The 14,470-nt window shown below is 42.3% G+C and overlaps 1 protein-coding gene and 1 long non-coding RNA gene across 6 annotated transcripts in view; one reads left to right on the plus strand and one right to left on the minus strand.

Annotated features, from left to right (window-relative positions):
* The window catches only part of NCKAP5 (NCK associated protein 5), a 983,546-nt gene that overhangs the window by 594,099 nt on the left and 374,977 nt on the right, over positions 1–14,470 (minus strand). The window contains exon 1 of one of the 5 annotated variants that reach the window (XM_073019627.1): positions 9,622–10,032. The exons of the other annotated variants lie outside the window; for them this stretch is intronic. The gene's annotated coding sequence lies outside the window, so the exon portion shown is untranslated. Of the gene's footprint in view, positions 1–9,621; positions 10,033–14,470 lie in introns of those variants that run through there. 5 annotated transcript variants of the gene reach the window in all.
* On the plus strand, positions 10,261–13,741 carry LOC119620580 (uncharacterized). Its single transcript, XR_012094176.1, has 2 exons — positions 10,261–11,838; positions 11,974–13,741. It is a non-coding gene; the product is annotated as an uncharacterized lncRNA (long non-coding RNA).

Below are 14,470 nucleotides of genomic sequence, written 5' to 3' on the forward strand. Positions count from 1 at the left end.
GATAACGAGGCTGGACACATTATAATTTTCCCTACTTACCCTCTACAGACTATAGGACCTATGGAGTACACACAATCACTACTCACAAAATAAAAGTGGGGATTTTGCAATTATACAGTGAGTTTATCTAACGTAGACAGCCAAACGAAGAATTCAGGAATCAATACGAATTTTTTCAGCTTGAAGTAGTCAACATGCTCAAGGACACTGATATGTCTATGTAGCACAAGTTAATACAACATTAAGATACCAGTGGTCAGAAACTCATCAAGCAAGAGCACAAAGAAACACAACTCAAGGTTTTCAAGGCCATGTGAAGTGCCAACAAGCAATATAACTAGGAACAAAATGGATCCAGATACGTTATGAAATTGCAAACAACAAAAGAGAAAAATATTCAGAAAAATTCACACTAATAACTACAACTAGTTTGAATCATTTGTAAGCTCCCAAACACATGAACAGAATCATAACAGGTGTAAGAATGGAAAGAAGCAAATACAGAGAACAAATGAGCTATTAATTAAGCAGCTAAATGCATTTATATTCATAAATATGTAAGAAAACGAAGACGCTTATGATAACTAACTACTCTGATAAACAATTCTAGAGAAAAAGCAGCAGGGCTTTTCATTATACAGTATTGCTTTATTCCTCTGCCTTTTTTGTAAATATTGAGAACATTTCTCAAAAATAGAAAATAATCAGGGAAAAAGAAAATCATTATTCTGTGTAATCTCGCATAAATGGCTGAAAGGTCAGATGCTTAACTTTATGTACACAGATAAAGGAGAACATGAAGATTGTGAACAAACCTAGAGGCCGGTTCTTGGAGACCAGAGAGACAAATGATGGGACCCAACATTATGTGCTAAAATTTTGGCATAGAAATGAATAAACTCAAAAGAGTTGGCAGCAACATCTGTGTGACCTTTACACTGTGATCACTCTCCTTTCGGATAAAGTTTAAGATGAAGAAAACCAGCAAAAGTGCACCGGGGCCACCCAAAGAACCAGATTCCCAACTGTAGGGTGTAGAGTCTCTTTTCTGCATTGTAGACACTCCCCCAGCCTACATAAGCCCATTCCAGTGCAGGAAGCGCTAAAGACTGCACAGAGTCACTACAGGCACTATTACTTACACTTGACTTTTGGCTTGAACTAGCTGGGTTGCATTTTAAGTCCATTTTATTGAGAGAGCATTTGTACTACAGAGTGCCCACCAAAAACAAACAACAACAACAACAACAACAAAAAACAAAACAGTACATACTTGCAAACACATCCCTGTCTCATTGGGTTTGGAATACCCTCGGGGCACCTCACTGTCTTTGACTACTGCATAGAAGTAGCTTAGAAATCTGAACTTGTGATTTGGCCCCTAATCACTCACTGCTCCTCACTCAAATCCAACCTCTGCAGCATTTTCAGATTCATGTTCCTAAAACTGTCTATCCAACATCACCTCTGACTCAAAATTGTCAATGGCTTCCAACAGCATTTCCCAAGATAGCCTCTATAAACAGCCCCCGCAATATGTTCCATTAAGAATAAATTCAGTGGCTGGGCATGGTGGCTCACACCTGAAATCCCAGCACTTTGGGAGACTGAGATGGGCAGATTGTTTGAGCCCAGCAGAGTTTGAGACCAACCTGTACAACATGGAGAAACCTCGTCTCTACAAAAAAGATACAAAAATTAGCCAGGCATTATGGTGTATGCCTATAGTCCCAGCTACTAGGGAGGCTGAGGTGAGAGGAATACTTGAGCCCGGGGAGGTTGAGGCTGCAGTGAGCCAAGATTGTGCCACTGCATTTTAGCCTTGGCGACAGAGCAAGATCCTGTCTCAATTAAAAAAAAAAAAAAAAAGAAGGAGAAGAAGGAGAAGGAGAAGGAGAAGAAGACGACGACCACCAAAAATAATAGATTCAGTGATCAAATCTATTTTCAGAAACTCTTAGAGATTAACAATATGGATTCACGTAAGAAAGTCTCTGATAACTTCTGTAGCAGAGAAACTTTTTTTTTAACTTTCTCCCAGTTTTTCTTACTTTTTCAACCATGGGGACTTCTTTTGACTAACAATTCTACAATATCCAATAGAACTAACCTTCCAGAACGATGGGTCTTGGGAAATGCTGCCCCAAAGCGTGAAGTTCAAATTCCTTAGCATGCATGTGATGACTCATATTAATGGGCCTCTGCTACTGCTCCACCTCCACCTCCCACCCTCTCTTCCACGTGCTCAGGTCCCTGCCTGAGCTCAAGTCCTCTGCTGGCTAGAGTGCTCTCCCTCCTCATGTTTAAGTCCCACTGGGGTCAGCTCATACTCTCCTTCCCCCAGCAGGCCTATCCCAACCACACAAGCCTCATCCATCACTTCATCTTCCAACCTCCTGTTCCACTGATTTCCTTCTTCTATTTCCCAGCTCCACATTAAGAGTTCTGGGGGGGATCTTATAGGTTTTGTGTCCTTTTTCTTCACCTAAATTTTAAGTTCCTTGAAGGCATTTGCCTTTTATAAATAATTTTATAACTAACTTAGAACTAATTACATTTTATAACTAATTACTATGAATTAACGAAACCTAAGATCTTGTAAGCATGTTAAATAAATGGTATGTTTTAATGAAAATAAGATGAGTTTCTCCAACTATGTCAGTGTAGCAAGAGGAAGAGGGAGATCATGTCAAAACAGAATAAAATTCTCAGAGTAATGTAATTTAGCAGAGTGACTGAGGGATGTCTGCGAAGCAACATCAGGATTCCAAAGTTCTACAAAATCATCACCAGTGCCAAAATGTTGAACAAGAAACCACAGATACAAAGTTGTGGTGTGCACCAAGCCCTAAAATTTTCCAATGAAAAAAGAGGATATATTCCCTAATCTGATCTAAAGTAGACACAATGATTCACAGGAAGAGAGGAAAAAGGTTTTTGGGGTCTGTTAAGTGCCAAATCAGATAATTTGCTAATTTCTAATACAGTGAATTCCCAAATTTCCTTCCTTTCTATGTGTCTTCTATTCAACAAATATTTATTAAACACTTACTAGGCATCAGGCACTGAGAAAAATAGGCAACTGGAAATGTCCTGGGGAAAACTGGGATAAAGTATGAGGTACAGAGACACAAACGTTTCTTCTGTCGGAAAGTCCTAGAAAATGAGAGAGCAACTTTTCTAAAGTATATTAACGCAATGAGGATGAGGCAGCCTAAAATAAGTAAGTCTCATCTAAAAGCTGTCAAAAGCCATAAGCGGGCAGATCCATGCAATGTCAACTTTATGTGTTTCTTTTATCTATTTCCAGAACCAATGACTTCCTGTTGCCAAATGCAGTATTAGAATAAGGAACACCAGTGGCAATCACTCTTCTAGGTCCAACACATTGTCTGATACATGGTAGGCACCTAATAACCATCTGTTGAGCAAACTAATAAATGAACAGATGCATGAAAAAAGGCAGGAAAGGAGGCTTTCCACCTCTGCACAGAAATGCAGTGTTTAGTTGGAACTTGTTGGGTGCTGTAATTCCTTTACACTGGAACACAGTGAAGGGTGGGTTATACAGATCAATCAATGTCTTCTTAATTCACATCTTCCTTAAAAACATTCTTATTAAAGATCAAATTTCATAGGCGGAACAAAATATTTAGATAGTCCTACATGATTCTTCTCCTATGTCACGGCAATGCAGGCAAATTTAGGACTCCTACAATAAATGTACCATGCCAGAATTTTGAATGAATAGTCCATTTCATACCATCTCAATAGGAAAAAAAAATGGTGGAGCAAGTGACAGCTGAATTTGGACACCTGTCCCTCGGGAGGAGGTAAAAAGAACTGCACTGCAATATTAGTATTTTAACAAGTTTAGGTTTCACAAAAGTGACTAAGAGGAAAAACAAAAGAAGAACAGTCTGAAAGAAAGCAAGCTGACACAAATTTGCATCAGGTGAACTGTGTGTTATATATCGAATCTGACCATAATGCCAATAGGTTGAATTAATTCATCTTATTCTACTTACAATGCCACACTTAATATTTGGCACATGTGTGCCTATGTGTGAAACTTGATACAAATTAAATTAGAAAAAATGTTGGTAGTTTAAATCGCATTAATAGAAAAAAAATAAATCAGAAAACTGATTGATGATAATGTCATCTTTAGACCAGGAAGAATCTTACAAGGAAGGTGAGGAGGATCTTTTCCCTGGAGGTATTTACAGTGAAAACAAGCAAAGAACTGAGAAATGGAAAAGAAAAAATTCCTTGCTGATTTAAAAAGCCCAATATTTTCTCTCTCATTTCTATAATGCTGTGAACAGAGTGTAGGGGATCAAGAGATTGTTGAACCCAAATACAACCCTATATATTGTAGTTATTACAGAAATCACCTTCAAGCTTTCCAAACGATTCAAAGCACCAGCAAAAACCACCTGAGATAGGCTTATCTCATAGGATAACTCTCTCCTTTGCACCTCACAGTGTTCTATTTAATAACACCGCTATGATACTTGTTTACCTTATTATATAATATCTCTACATAATACAGAAAATATCTATTTCACAGATATCAATACTGCTGCCTTTGAAAAGGTCCAAAGATACAGTATGTTTCCGACATAGCCCAGGACTTAATAAATGGCAAATGTACTTATTATGGTGATGTTTCTTACTATGATGCTCTTATTATTTCTTATCATACAAACCCATCTTCCAGCTGAGAATAAGACTATGTTTTTCATCTTTGCATCCCTTGCAGCCCAAGCACAGTGACTTTTACAAGCATTTGATGAATTTAATGTTAACTGAAAGGTCGAAGCTTATCTTTAAACTAAACTAGTTTATCTCATGAACTGACCTGTTTGTATCTCAAGGAAAGAATAGGTATCATCTCCCATCACACTGGTGGAGGACAACACTCCCTCTGAAAGTAGCTGCAGTCATATTTAATAACACAGAGACTTCAGTTAGCTCTGAATTAAAATGCGGTAATATTTAGGAATGAAAAAAATACCCAGGAATGCCAATGTAATTGCTTTAGGTTATAAATTCCCTATTAATGGTTGTTCTCTGTTGGGCAGGGAGGAGGTTGAGAGACGAGGTTCATGTGAAATAGCCAGTCTCATCCAATCCAAAGTGATATGAAAATTATATTAAAAGACCATAGCTGCTAACATCTGTTGGCTTTCTTGTGGGTGGGCCACTGTCTCATGCCCTAATATGTGTTAGATTTTCATCTTAACATCTCACAAATGCACGTACTTTTTATTTTTATAGATGATGAAACAGGTTAGAGAGATTCATAACCTGGCCCCAAATCACATTAATAATAAATAAGAGAATCAGGCTTTGAGTTCAGATCTACACAGTCCCAAGTTTGAAGGGGTACTCCTACCTAACATGTGTTCTTAGCAACACTCTGAGTTCGCAAATCTCCAGCTATTTAGAGGCCATAGTTTTACCTCTAGGAGCAAGTGCTATGACTTATGTTCAAGACCTTTCAATACAACACAAAATGATTAGCTTCTCTCCCTTTCTCTAAGCCCTTCCCACCTGCTACAGTACCTGGAAATCTAGGTACCGGCATGCTTCTTAAAGCACTTTGTAGGCTATGTTAGTGTCTGAGATGAGTAACAAGTTCACAGAGCCTGTTTATTTATGCCACCTACTCTCTGACAGAAAGGACCATGTGAAAACAGTATTTATTAGGAGAAAGAGGATGGAAGGGCATAATCTCCAGGAAGCAATCCCAATCAGGGCCAACAGCCTTCAGCAGCAATACTGCACTACTGCCCTCCAGCAAGAAAGTCTCAACCACCCACATTCTTATTCATCTACAGAAACCCAAAAGGACAAAACTATCAAATGTTTTAAAGGAACAAGGTATCAGCTAAGTAAGAAAGGGCACAGTTCCACATAAAAAGCAGGAAGGCTTGTTTTCCAAAAATGCCCCTTGGCAAATATTTACGGGGTGACAGCACAAATAATAGGGCCTTGATTAGGGGGTTACAAAGAAGACGGACACCCCTGAGCCCGGATGATGTTAGCCATCAGCACAGTGCTCTTAACTTTCCCTGCTCCAGTCTCTCATGGTTTATAAAAATATTTGAGGAGTATGCCCAAGGTTGGAATCAGCCTCACCTCTCTCTCAACTTCATCTGAAAACCCGAAGCTGCTAAAGTCCCCTGCCAGAAGGGGGCTCACCCGCCCCACTATGCCCAATCTAACTCCCCAAATAGATCTATATTGTTTGCATTATGTGCTTTTCATTGACATATAATCAACCTAGAGATTTAGGTTGGCTCTGAACTAAAATACTGTAATATTTAGGAATGAAAATAATACCCAGGAATGCCTAATACAGAGTCACAGGCTTGACTAAACAAACTCTCTAGGAAAAAAAAAAAAACTCTACATGTCTAAAACTCGCCACCAACCTTCACAGTATTAAACAATATAAAGCTCCTTTGGGCATCCTGAACCTTCCTCATAACAGACCTTGCCCTAGGATTACCTTCTTGGCTTATCTGTTATCTAGTCATACCCAAAGCCACCCCCCAGCCATAATAATCTCCCTACCATATACCATCCTGCTTGTAAAACTTCTTTGAATAAAACTTTTCAAAATGATAACACAAGATCAGCATGATATCTGAAATGTAAACAAAAATGTATGACTATCGGCTAGCATTATAAAAACCATTTTTGGAGGAAAGTCATGAATGATATTCACAACTACTAAGTCAGAAGGGCTGCCCTCCGTGTTCAAGGAGCAGAGAAAAGAAATCTACAGGAAGGCCTTCTGTATATCCTCCCTAAAAATGATTTTTAAAAAGAGAAACTGCCATTTATCCACGTGAGATATGACTGGTTTTCAAAGTAATGGGTAAAAATGACCAAAACCTTGATTGTCTTCATTATGGCTCACATAAGGCACACAAACTCTTTTTTTTTTTTTATATTCTAAGTACAGAAAATTGCTTCATTTCTCGAGTAAATATATGCTAGAAACTTGCGGATATCTCAAGAATGCTTTGTAGCTAAAGAAAGTAACATCATTGCCTACTCATTTTGCCTAATTTGCTAGTCTCCCAGCAACTTTGTGCTAACACTTTCATCCCATTTTAGATCCTAGGATAAGGCAATAGTCCAGATCGCTGGAAAGACTCAACCTCCAGCAGTTCACCAGGCCACTGAAGCCCCAGGATGGAGTTCCTCTCCAGGACACCCTCCTGGTAATATACATGTTACGTGCATTTCACTTATCTTCTCCAAGTTACATTCCAGTAACTAAGCTTCAGAAGCTTCTTATGAATTGTTTATTTTGTGTTTTAAAGCTCCATCAGCTGTTGGGATGATTTGCAATATTTTTCTTTTTGGTTAAGCAGGATTGGTGAGCATTACTGGGCCTTTTGGTGGAATCCTTGCTATTTAAAATTCCTACTGCTGGGATTAAAGGAGATAATGTCTTTGAAAGCCTTTTGTAAACTGTAAAGTCCTAATCAAATGTAGTGTGCTGTTATAACATTAACCATCATAGCAATAACCATAAACCAGCTGTAACGGGGGCTTTAAAATGCTGAAACCCATTTGGGTCTTGTCTTTGCTCCATTCCCACCCCGAGGGCCTACAATGGTACCCAACATATGGGAGTCTCTCAAGGAAGTTTTGTTTGGAGGAATAAATCAGTGACTCAGAAACATCACATGGTTTTCCAAAGTAATGTCCATGGGCAAAAAGAGGCTAAGCATGACAATTTAAATAATGAAAATACTCTGCCAAAAATACTGGAGTGCTGGGAAGAAATGCTATAGAACAAAGTTCTTCGAAAGGGAATTAATTTGATAATGAAATCTGGTCCATTATAGTCAGACTGGGAAGGAGAAGGAGTACAGACAGGTGCAGAAATTTATTAGTCCAGAAAACGTTAGTCCAGGATGGTTTAGAGAAGGAGGCTGCCATCCCAGAAAAGGGAAGGGAGGCTACAGTTTGAGAGGGAGTACCAAACAAAAAACAAAACAAAAAACTCCACAAAATTGGCAAAAGCTACTCCTGCAAAGAACATTATAAACGCAGGCTTTTTATCTGCACTGTGTCTTTAAAGTGGTGGAAATGACCAATTCTGTGTCTTAGGAGGGAGGTGGCATGAAGCCGGGAAATGACTGAGGAAGGGATACTGACATGAAATGATTTATTTCCGGAAAACGCTCTTGTAAGCGTTTGCAGGAATAGTTCTGGTTACTAGAGGTGTAGTCTATTTTAGGCACCTATGCATAGGGAGGAGTGAACGAGTGAACAAGTTGGTGGGGATGAAAATAAAAAGGGAAGTGGTAGCGGCCAGGAACAGGGGCCTCATTCATCAGACTCAGAAGCCTCAAGGATGAGAAGAGAAATTCCGGGGTGGCCGGTTACTCAGCAAGAAAACGAACACTGGCTTGCTGGCTCAGCACTTAACCTGAGATGAGGATATCCTAACAGCCCTTTTTCTCTAAGGGGTAGGGTAGGACGGGGTGAGGCCAAAACGAGAGGGGGAGGAAGGCCTGCCACCCGGGAGGTCCGCAGGACTCAGCAGCAGGGAGGATCTTGCACCAGTGCTCCGCTCCGTTCCAGAAAATATCCTATTTCTGACCATCAATCAGCGTTAAGCCAGTTTGGGGGCTGAGCTTTAGGCACAGGCAGTTGCCAGTAGCAACAGGGCACACGCTCCTGGTGAGCTGGGCGGGAGGTGGCAACAAGGGAGGGGCCGCCTGGGCAACTGGCCTGGTGCTGGGCAGACAAGGTCAGGGATCTCCCCCACACGCGCAAGGGAGGCAGTGCGGAGGGTGGGGGAGGGGGGATCGTGGCATTAGGTGGGGACAGGCGCGCCCTGCTGGGGCTGGGCCAGGGAGTGGCCCAGACCTCTGACCTCGCTGGGGAGCAGGGAGGGAGTTTTCCTACTGACACTGCTATGCCCCTGCCAAACCCAACGGCCTCCCGGCCCCTGGGAAGGCGCCACTCCGGTGGCCCCTAGGCACTGGAGTCAAAGCCAAGCGACAGGAGAGGCGCTGGCCCTGTGCTTGGGAGGACCACAGAACTCAACAGCTGCCCCTCCCCTGCAGCCCCTTTACGCCCCCACCCTTTAGGAGTCTCTGGAAGATGCCAACGTGGAAGTGTTTCCGCACGTGTGTGTGTTTTCATTTGTGCTTCCCACACAAAAGCGAGGCCCCACAGGTGGAGAGGAGGGCGTGTGCGCGCGCGTGTATAGCGGGGCTCGGGCTGCGCGGGAGCTGCGCGGGTATGCGCACACACGGACTGACTCCCACAAGCTGTCCCGCTTCAGGTGTCCTGGCTCGGGCTTTCAGGGAAGGGAGAGCCCCTAACCTCGTGCCACCTCCCAAAACTTCTCCCCCTGCCGTTGGGCTATGGTAAAGGGGAAAGGATGCAGGATCTTTAGAGAGGTATATAGTTAGAGGGCAGAGAGGGGCCAAGGAGACCCAGGCGGGAGGCGCGGAAGCATACAGTCTGCGGGAAAAAGGGCGGAAAACGGTAGTTTGAGCCACGCGCTGAAGGGCTGGGGTCAGGGTGGCGGCGCGCCGGGGGCGCGCCTGGGCGGGGAGTGGGCTGGCGTCTCCTTACCTGGCCTTCGGTGGAGCATGCTGCTGCGGGCTGGGGGCGGGGTGGGCGCTGCGCCCCCAGGGGTTGACCCTGCAGCGCCTTCACTTCGGGGGCAACAAGGCGCCCGCTGCAGAGCCGGGAGTTGCCAAACTTGCCATGTCCAGAGCGCGGAGGTAGCCTGGGCCACGCGCGCACCGCAGCCCGGGCACCTCGCGCTCCTCCGCTTTGTTGTGTTCCGCCGCCAGTCCCCCTGCGCCTGCCTCCCAGTGTCCCCGAGCCCTCTCCTGCCGCGGGACGTTTCCCTGGCGCTCAGGGAGGCCCCTCGGGTGGGCAGTGCCACTTTCCTCCTGGAGGCGCGCGTTAAAGAGCTGCCCGGGAGCACCCGGCAGGCGGCTCGGCTTGCGCTCTGATGAAGAGGCTGGGGCCCATCGATTCCCACCCCCTACCCACTCCCCCTCCCCTCCCCTCCGCCGGGCCCCCCCATCAGAAGCTGCTTAGGATCGGCGCTGTCAAATCCAGCCCATCTGCTGCAATCATAATCAGTCTCAACCGAACGGTTCTGACAAATCTCCGCCTGGAGCTGGAGTTGGAGAAGCTGGAGAGTGAGGGGCGGGGAAGGGAGGTGGGGGTGAGGGGACGATGGGGACCGGGTGCCCTGAGAGGGGGCCTGGAGACTTCTATTGTCTGCCCCTAACGGAGGAACTGAAAAGGGAAGCAGGGATCCAGAAGGGGAAATAGTGCTTTCATTTCCTAGTAAGAAAAAGAAAATCTATTCCCGCAGGTTCCTGGTTCCCTTCACGCCCCCACCCCCAACCTCAGCTCTGTCTGGGTGGAACGAATTTCTGCTAATGAACTAAACAAACAGGTCCCTTAATCTTATCATGGAGCTGACCCAGAGACTGACACAGATATCCAAAGTATCATAATTGGCAGGTAAGAGCTGGAACTAACTGCCATTTGTCTGGAGTCAGAAGTTGGTTCCCAAGTGCATTTGGGAATAAAGCTCTTGGGGGGAAACTGCCGTATAGTGTAATTGGCCAGGAAGCTTGGCCCTTGGCCTCCTGTTGGCATTTCCAGAGATAAAAGGAAATCTGCCTTGGGGAAGAAAACGCTAAACTCCGCTTAGTCCCATTTTAAATTTAAAAGATTCGCATAATTTTTTTCATTTTCTCATGAAAATGCTATTTTTCAACAAATGCTATTTTATTAGAAAATATTGACTTCTAAAATTGAAAATTTTCCAAGCAGAAATTGCTTCGTCTGTAGATGAAATGAGATGCTCCTTTCCGTAATATACTTTGAACCATTCCAAAAATTCCACTTTAATACAATCACATATATTTGTACTGGTGATAGATTCACAAGGATTATCTCAAAAAATGTTTTAAAGTATAATATAAATGGCAGTAGTCCTAGAGACATATAAACAAGTCTTAAAGCAATGAAGAACACAACCAGTGAGATTATGCCTGGTTTTATACATTCTTCTAAAGTGCTGGGAAGTGTCCAATTACCTTGAATGACAGTATTTGTTCGGGAAATAATTTGTAGGATAAACAAATCACCAGTGGAAAAGTTGAAGAAAATTTTAAGCCATTTATTCAGATAGGTATTAAGAGTTAAGCAAAAATAAATATAATTTACTGTGAAAATTGAATAAAATTCTAAATTAGGGCCCAAATCATTCTTTTGCTTTATGCTGTACTTGAGAAATGTGTGCAAGCCGCATTAAGCACTCACTTATCTAGGCAGAGACTATGTTTTCCACTTATTTTATAGCCCAGTGGTGCTCACAACAGCACTAGGCAACTATGGACACTCTATGAATACTGGTAGTTTGAAATTTTGATTTACAGGTCAGAATTAAAACTACATCCTGGTGACTTTATAGCTGAGGCAAAGTGGAGCTCAAGTGTTACCTTCCCAGTAAGTAAATCATGTAAGTCAAGGACAACTACTGGTCAGATTTTACAATATTTTTATGAATATTTAAAAGTTTGGAGTTTTTCATTGATAATTTGTTTAATGTGTTTCTCAGTATTAAATACACATTTTGCTAAAATTAACATGGTGCCAAGAAATGAATATTTCGAAAAGGGTCCTCTCTTCTAGAATGAAGCATCATGCTGGTGACTAATTTAACTAACATCGTCCAGGAAATTGCTATTGTCCAGGAAGAAAAGATTTAAGCTGAGTGTCGGCCACTGGGCTTCTGACACCATCCTGCACAAGAAATTGGTAAGTTCTGCTGTGTTATTTCCTAGCTTGGTGGTCTCAGTTGCATCCCAGCTAACTTACAGCCTAAAGTGACAGGCCCACCTCCCATTTATTAATTCCTTGGTCTTCAAAATATATCATCTCATGTTTCCTCAGTTATTTATTGAACAACCACTACGTGTCCGTGTTGGAATATATGAATGAAAAATCAAATACAATTTTTTTTTACTTTGTGGAGCTTACATTCTGGAGAAGAAGACAGAAGTTAGAAAATACTACGTAAGTAAATTATAATGTCTATTAGAAGGTAGTCAGTGCAACAGAGAAAAATAAAGCAGGGTGGGCTGGGTGGTCCACAAGCTTAAATACAAGGGTGCTCAGTAAAAATATCACTGAGAATGCTAACCCTGAATAAATGATTAAAGGAGTTGAGGGAGCAGGCAAGCCATGCAAATATCTGGGAACATGGTCCCAGGAAATGGAAAAGCAGGTGTAAGTGGCCCTTAAATATGATTGCACCTGGCAAGGTCTAGGAACATTAATGAAGCCTTGGGAATGAGACACAGTGAAGGGAGAGGGTTAATGAGGGTAGGCTTAGAAGACAGATCATTGGGTGGGGCCAAGTAAAGGATCTGGGATTTTACTCCAAATGACAGCACAGGACACAAGACACAGAGGGAGTGACATGATCTTCTGACTTTTTAATGGATCACTCTGGCTGCCATGTTGAAAATTATAGAAGCAGAGGAGGAAGCAGGGAGATCTGTTATTAGGCTATTGCAAGAATCTAGGTAAGAGATGATGGCTTGGACAGGGTGATAGCAAGAAAGATAATGAGAATTCGTGGCAATTTTGAATTGCTTTGAATTTAGAGCCAACAATGAGTGGCTTGAAAGAAAAGAGGGAGTCAAGATTAACTCCAAGCATTTGGTCCTAGCAACCAGAAGGATGAAGTTGCTATTAATTGAAATGAGAGAGAGTATGGGTGGAGCAAATTTTGGTGGAAGAATCAAGTTCAGGCTTAAATGGGTTAAGACTGGAATGCCTATTAAGTTAAATTTTAAAAATAATTTATTTAAAGCTCTTAGAATAGTTCCTGGCTTTTCGTAAGTGCCATACAAATATTTGTGGTGGTGGTGATTATCATTATTAATGTTTGCCAACCAAAATGAGATGTTGAATAGACAATCAACTACCATGATTGTGGTGGTAGTTGCAAAACTATATTTTGTTATAATCCATTTGTACACTCAAAAATTGGTGAATTTTATTGTACGTAAACAAAACCTTAAAAAACTTTAAAAAACAAAGAACTCAGTCTAATATTTTAATAGGAGAGTATGGAAATTTCCCATCTGAGAATAAACAGCTTCAGAAGTGTCACCATTTTGTATACCCATTGAAATAACTGACCGAAATAAAGATCACCAATAGATACTAAAGCCATTAAGTAAATGTTTCATGCAGAATATTGAGGTAGGTGAATAGGGTCTGGAGGCAGGGAACCTAAGGCCAATTCACGCTGACTTCCTAAAGCTAAATCAAAAGGAAAACCCCGTTTCCATACCTAAGTAACAAAAGTACTGGAGGCTACTCCCTTTGCAAACCACCCCCTCCTTTCTGCATGGCAGATGGAAAATTGAAAGTATCTTTGATTGGTTGCTTTCCACAACCAATCAGACGCTTGCATAGGGTGTAACCTTTGTAACTTCACTTCAGCCTGATTGGCTGCTTCCCTCTGACTGATTGCCGGCCACTACTTCATTTACATGGGATGTACACCAAGTAACCAATGGGAAAACTCTAGAGGGCATTTAAACCCCAGAAAATTCTGTACTGGAGCTCTTGGATCCTATTCTTGGACCCACTCCCACCCTGTAGAGTGTACTTGTGGTTTTAATAAATATCTGTTTTTGTTGCTTCATTCTTTTTTCTTTCTTTTTTTTTTTCTTGAGACGGAGTCTCGCTCTGTTGCCCAGGCTGGAGTGCAGTGGCGCGATCTCGGTTCACTGCAAGCTCCGCCTCCCGGGTTCACCTCATTCTCCTGCCTCAGTCTCTCGAGTAGCTGGAACTATAGGTGCCCCTACACCATGCCCAGCTAACGTGGAGAGAGAGAGAGAGAGAGAGAGAGTGTGTGTGTGTGTGTGTGTGTGTGTGTGTGTGTGTGTAATAGAGACGGGGTTTCACCGTTTTAGCCAGGATGGTCTCGATTTCCTGACCTCATGATCCACCCACCTCGGCCTCTCAAAGTGCTAGGATTATAGGCGTGAGCCACCGTGCCCGGCCTTGTTGCTTCATTCATTCCTTGCTTTGTGTGTTTTATCGAGTTCTTTGTTCAGGAAACCAAGAACCTGGACACCCTTCACCAGTAACAATAGAATATTCCAACTACAGACTTTTTGTTAACTGCGAAGGGGAAAAACTGTATTAGACAAGGGAGAAATCACCTGACATGTTTCTTTTTATGTGATGCTGTATGAAAAGTTTTTTGCAATATATTTTTGCAAAAAAAAATGTGTAATCTGAGTCTAAGCAAGGCCTTTGCTATAATTCCCACCTTACAGGAAATAAAGATGATAGAGGAACAGATAAATTACATCACAAAGAAACCATGAGGCATAGCAGAATATGGAACTTGCTAGAGGTCTTCAAA

This window comes from Chlorocebus sabaeus, chromosome 10 (assembly GCF_047675955.1).
Source record: "Chlorocebus sabaeus isolate Y175 chromosome 10, mChlSab1.0.hap1, whole genome shotgun sequence".
Taxonomy (NCBI): Eukaryota; Metazoa; Chordata; class Mammalia; order Primates; family Cercopithecidae; genus Chlorocebus; species Chlorocebus sabaeus.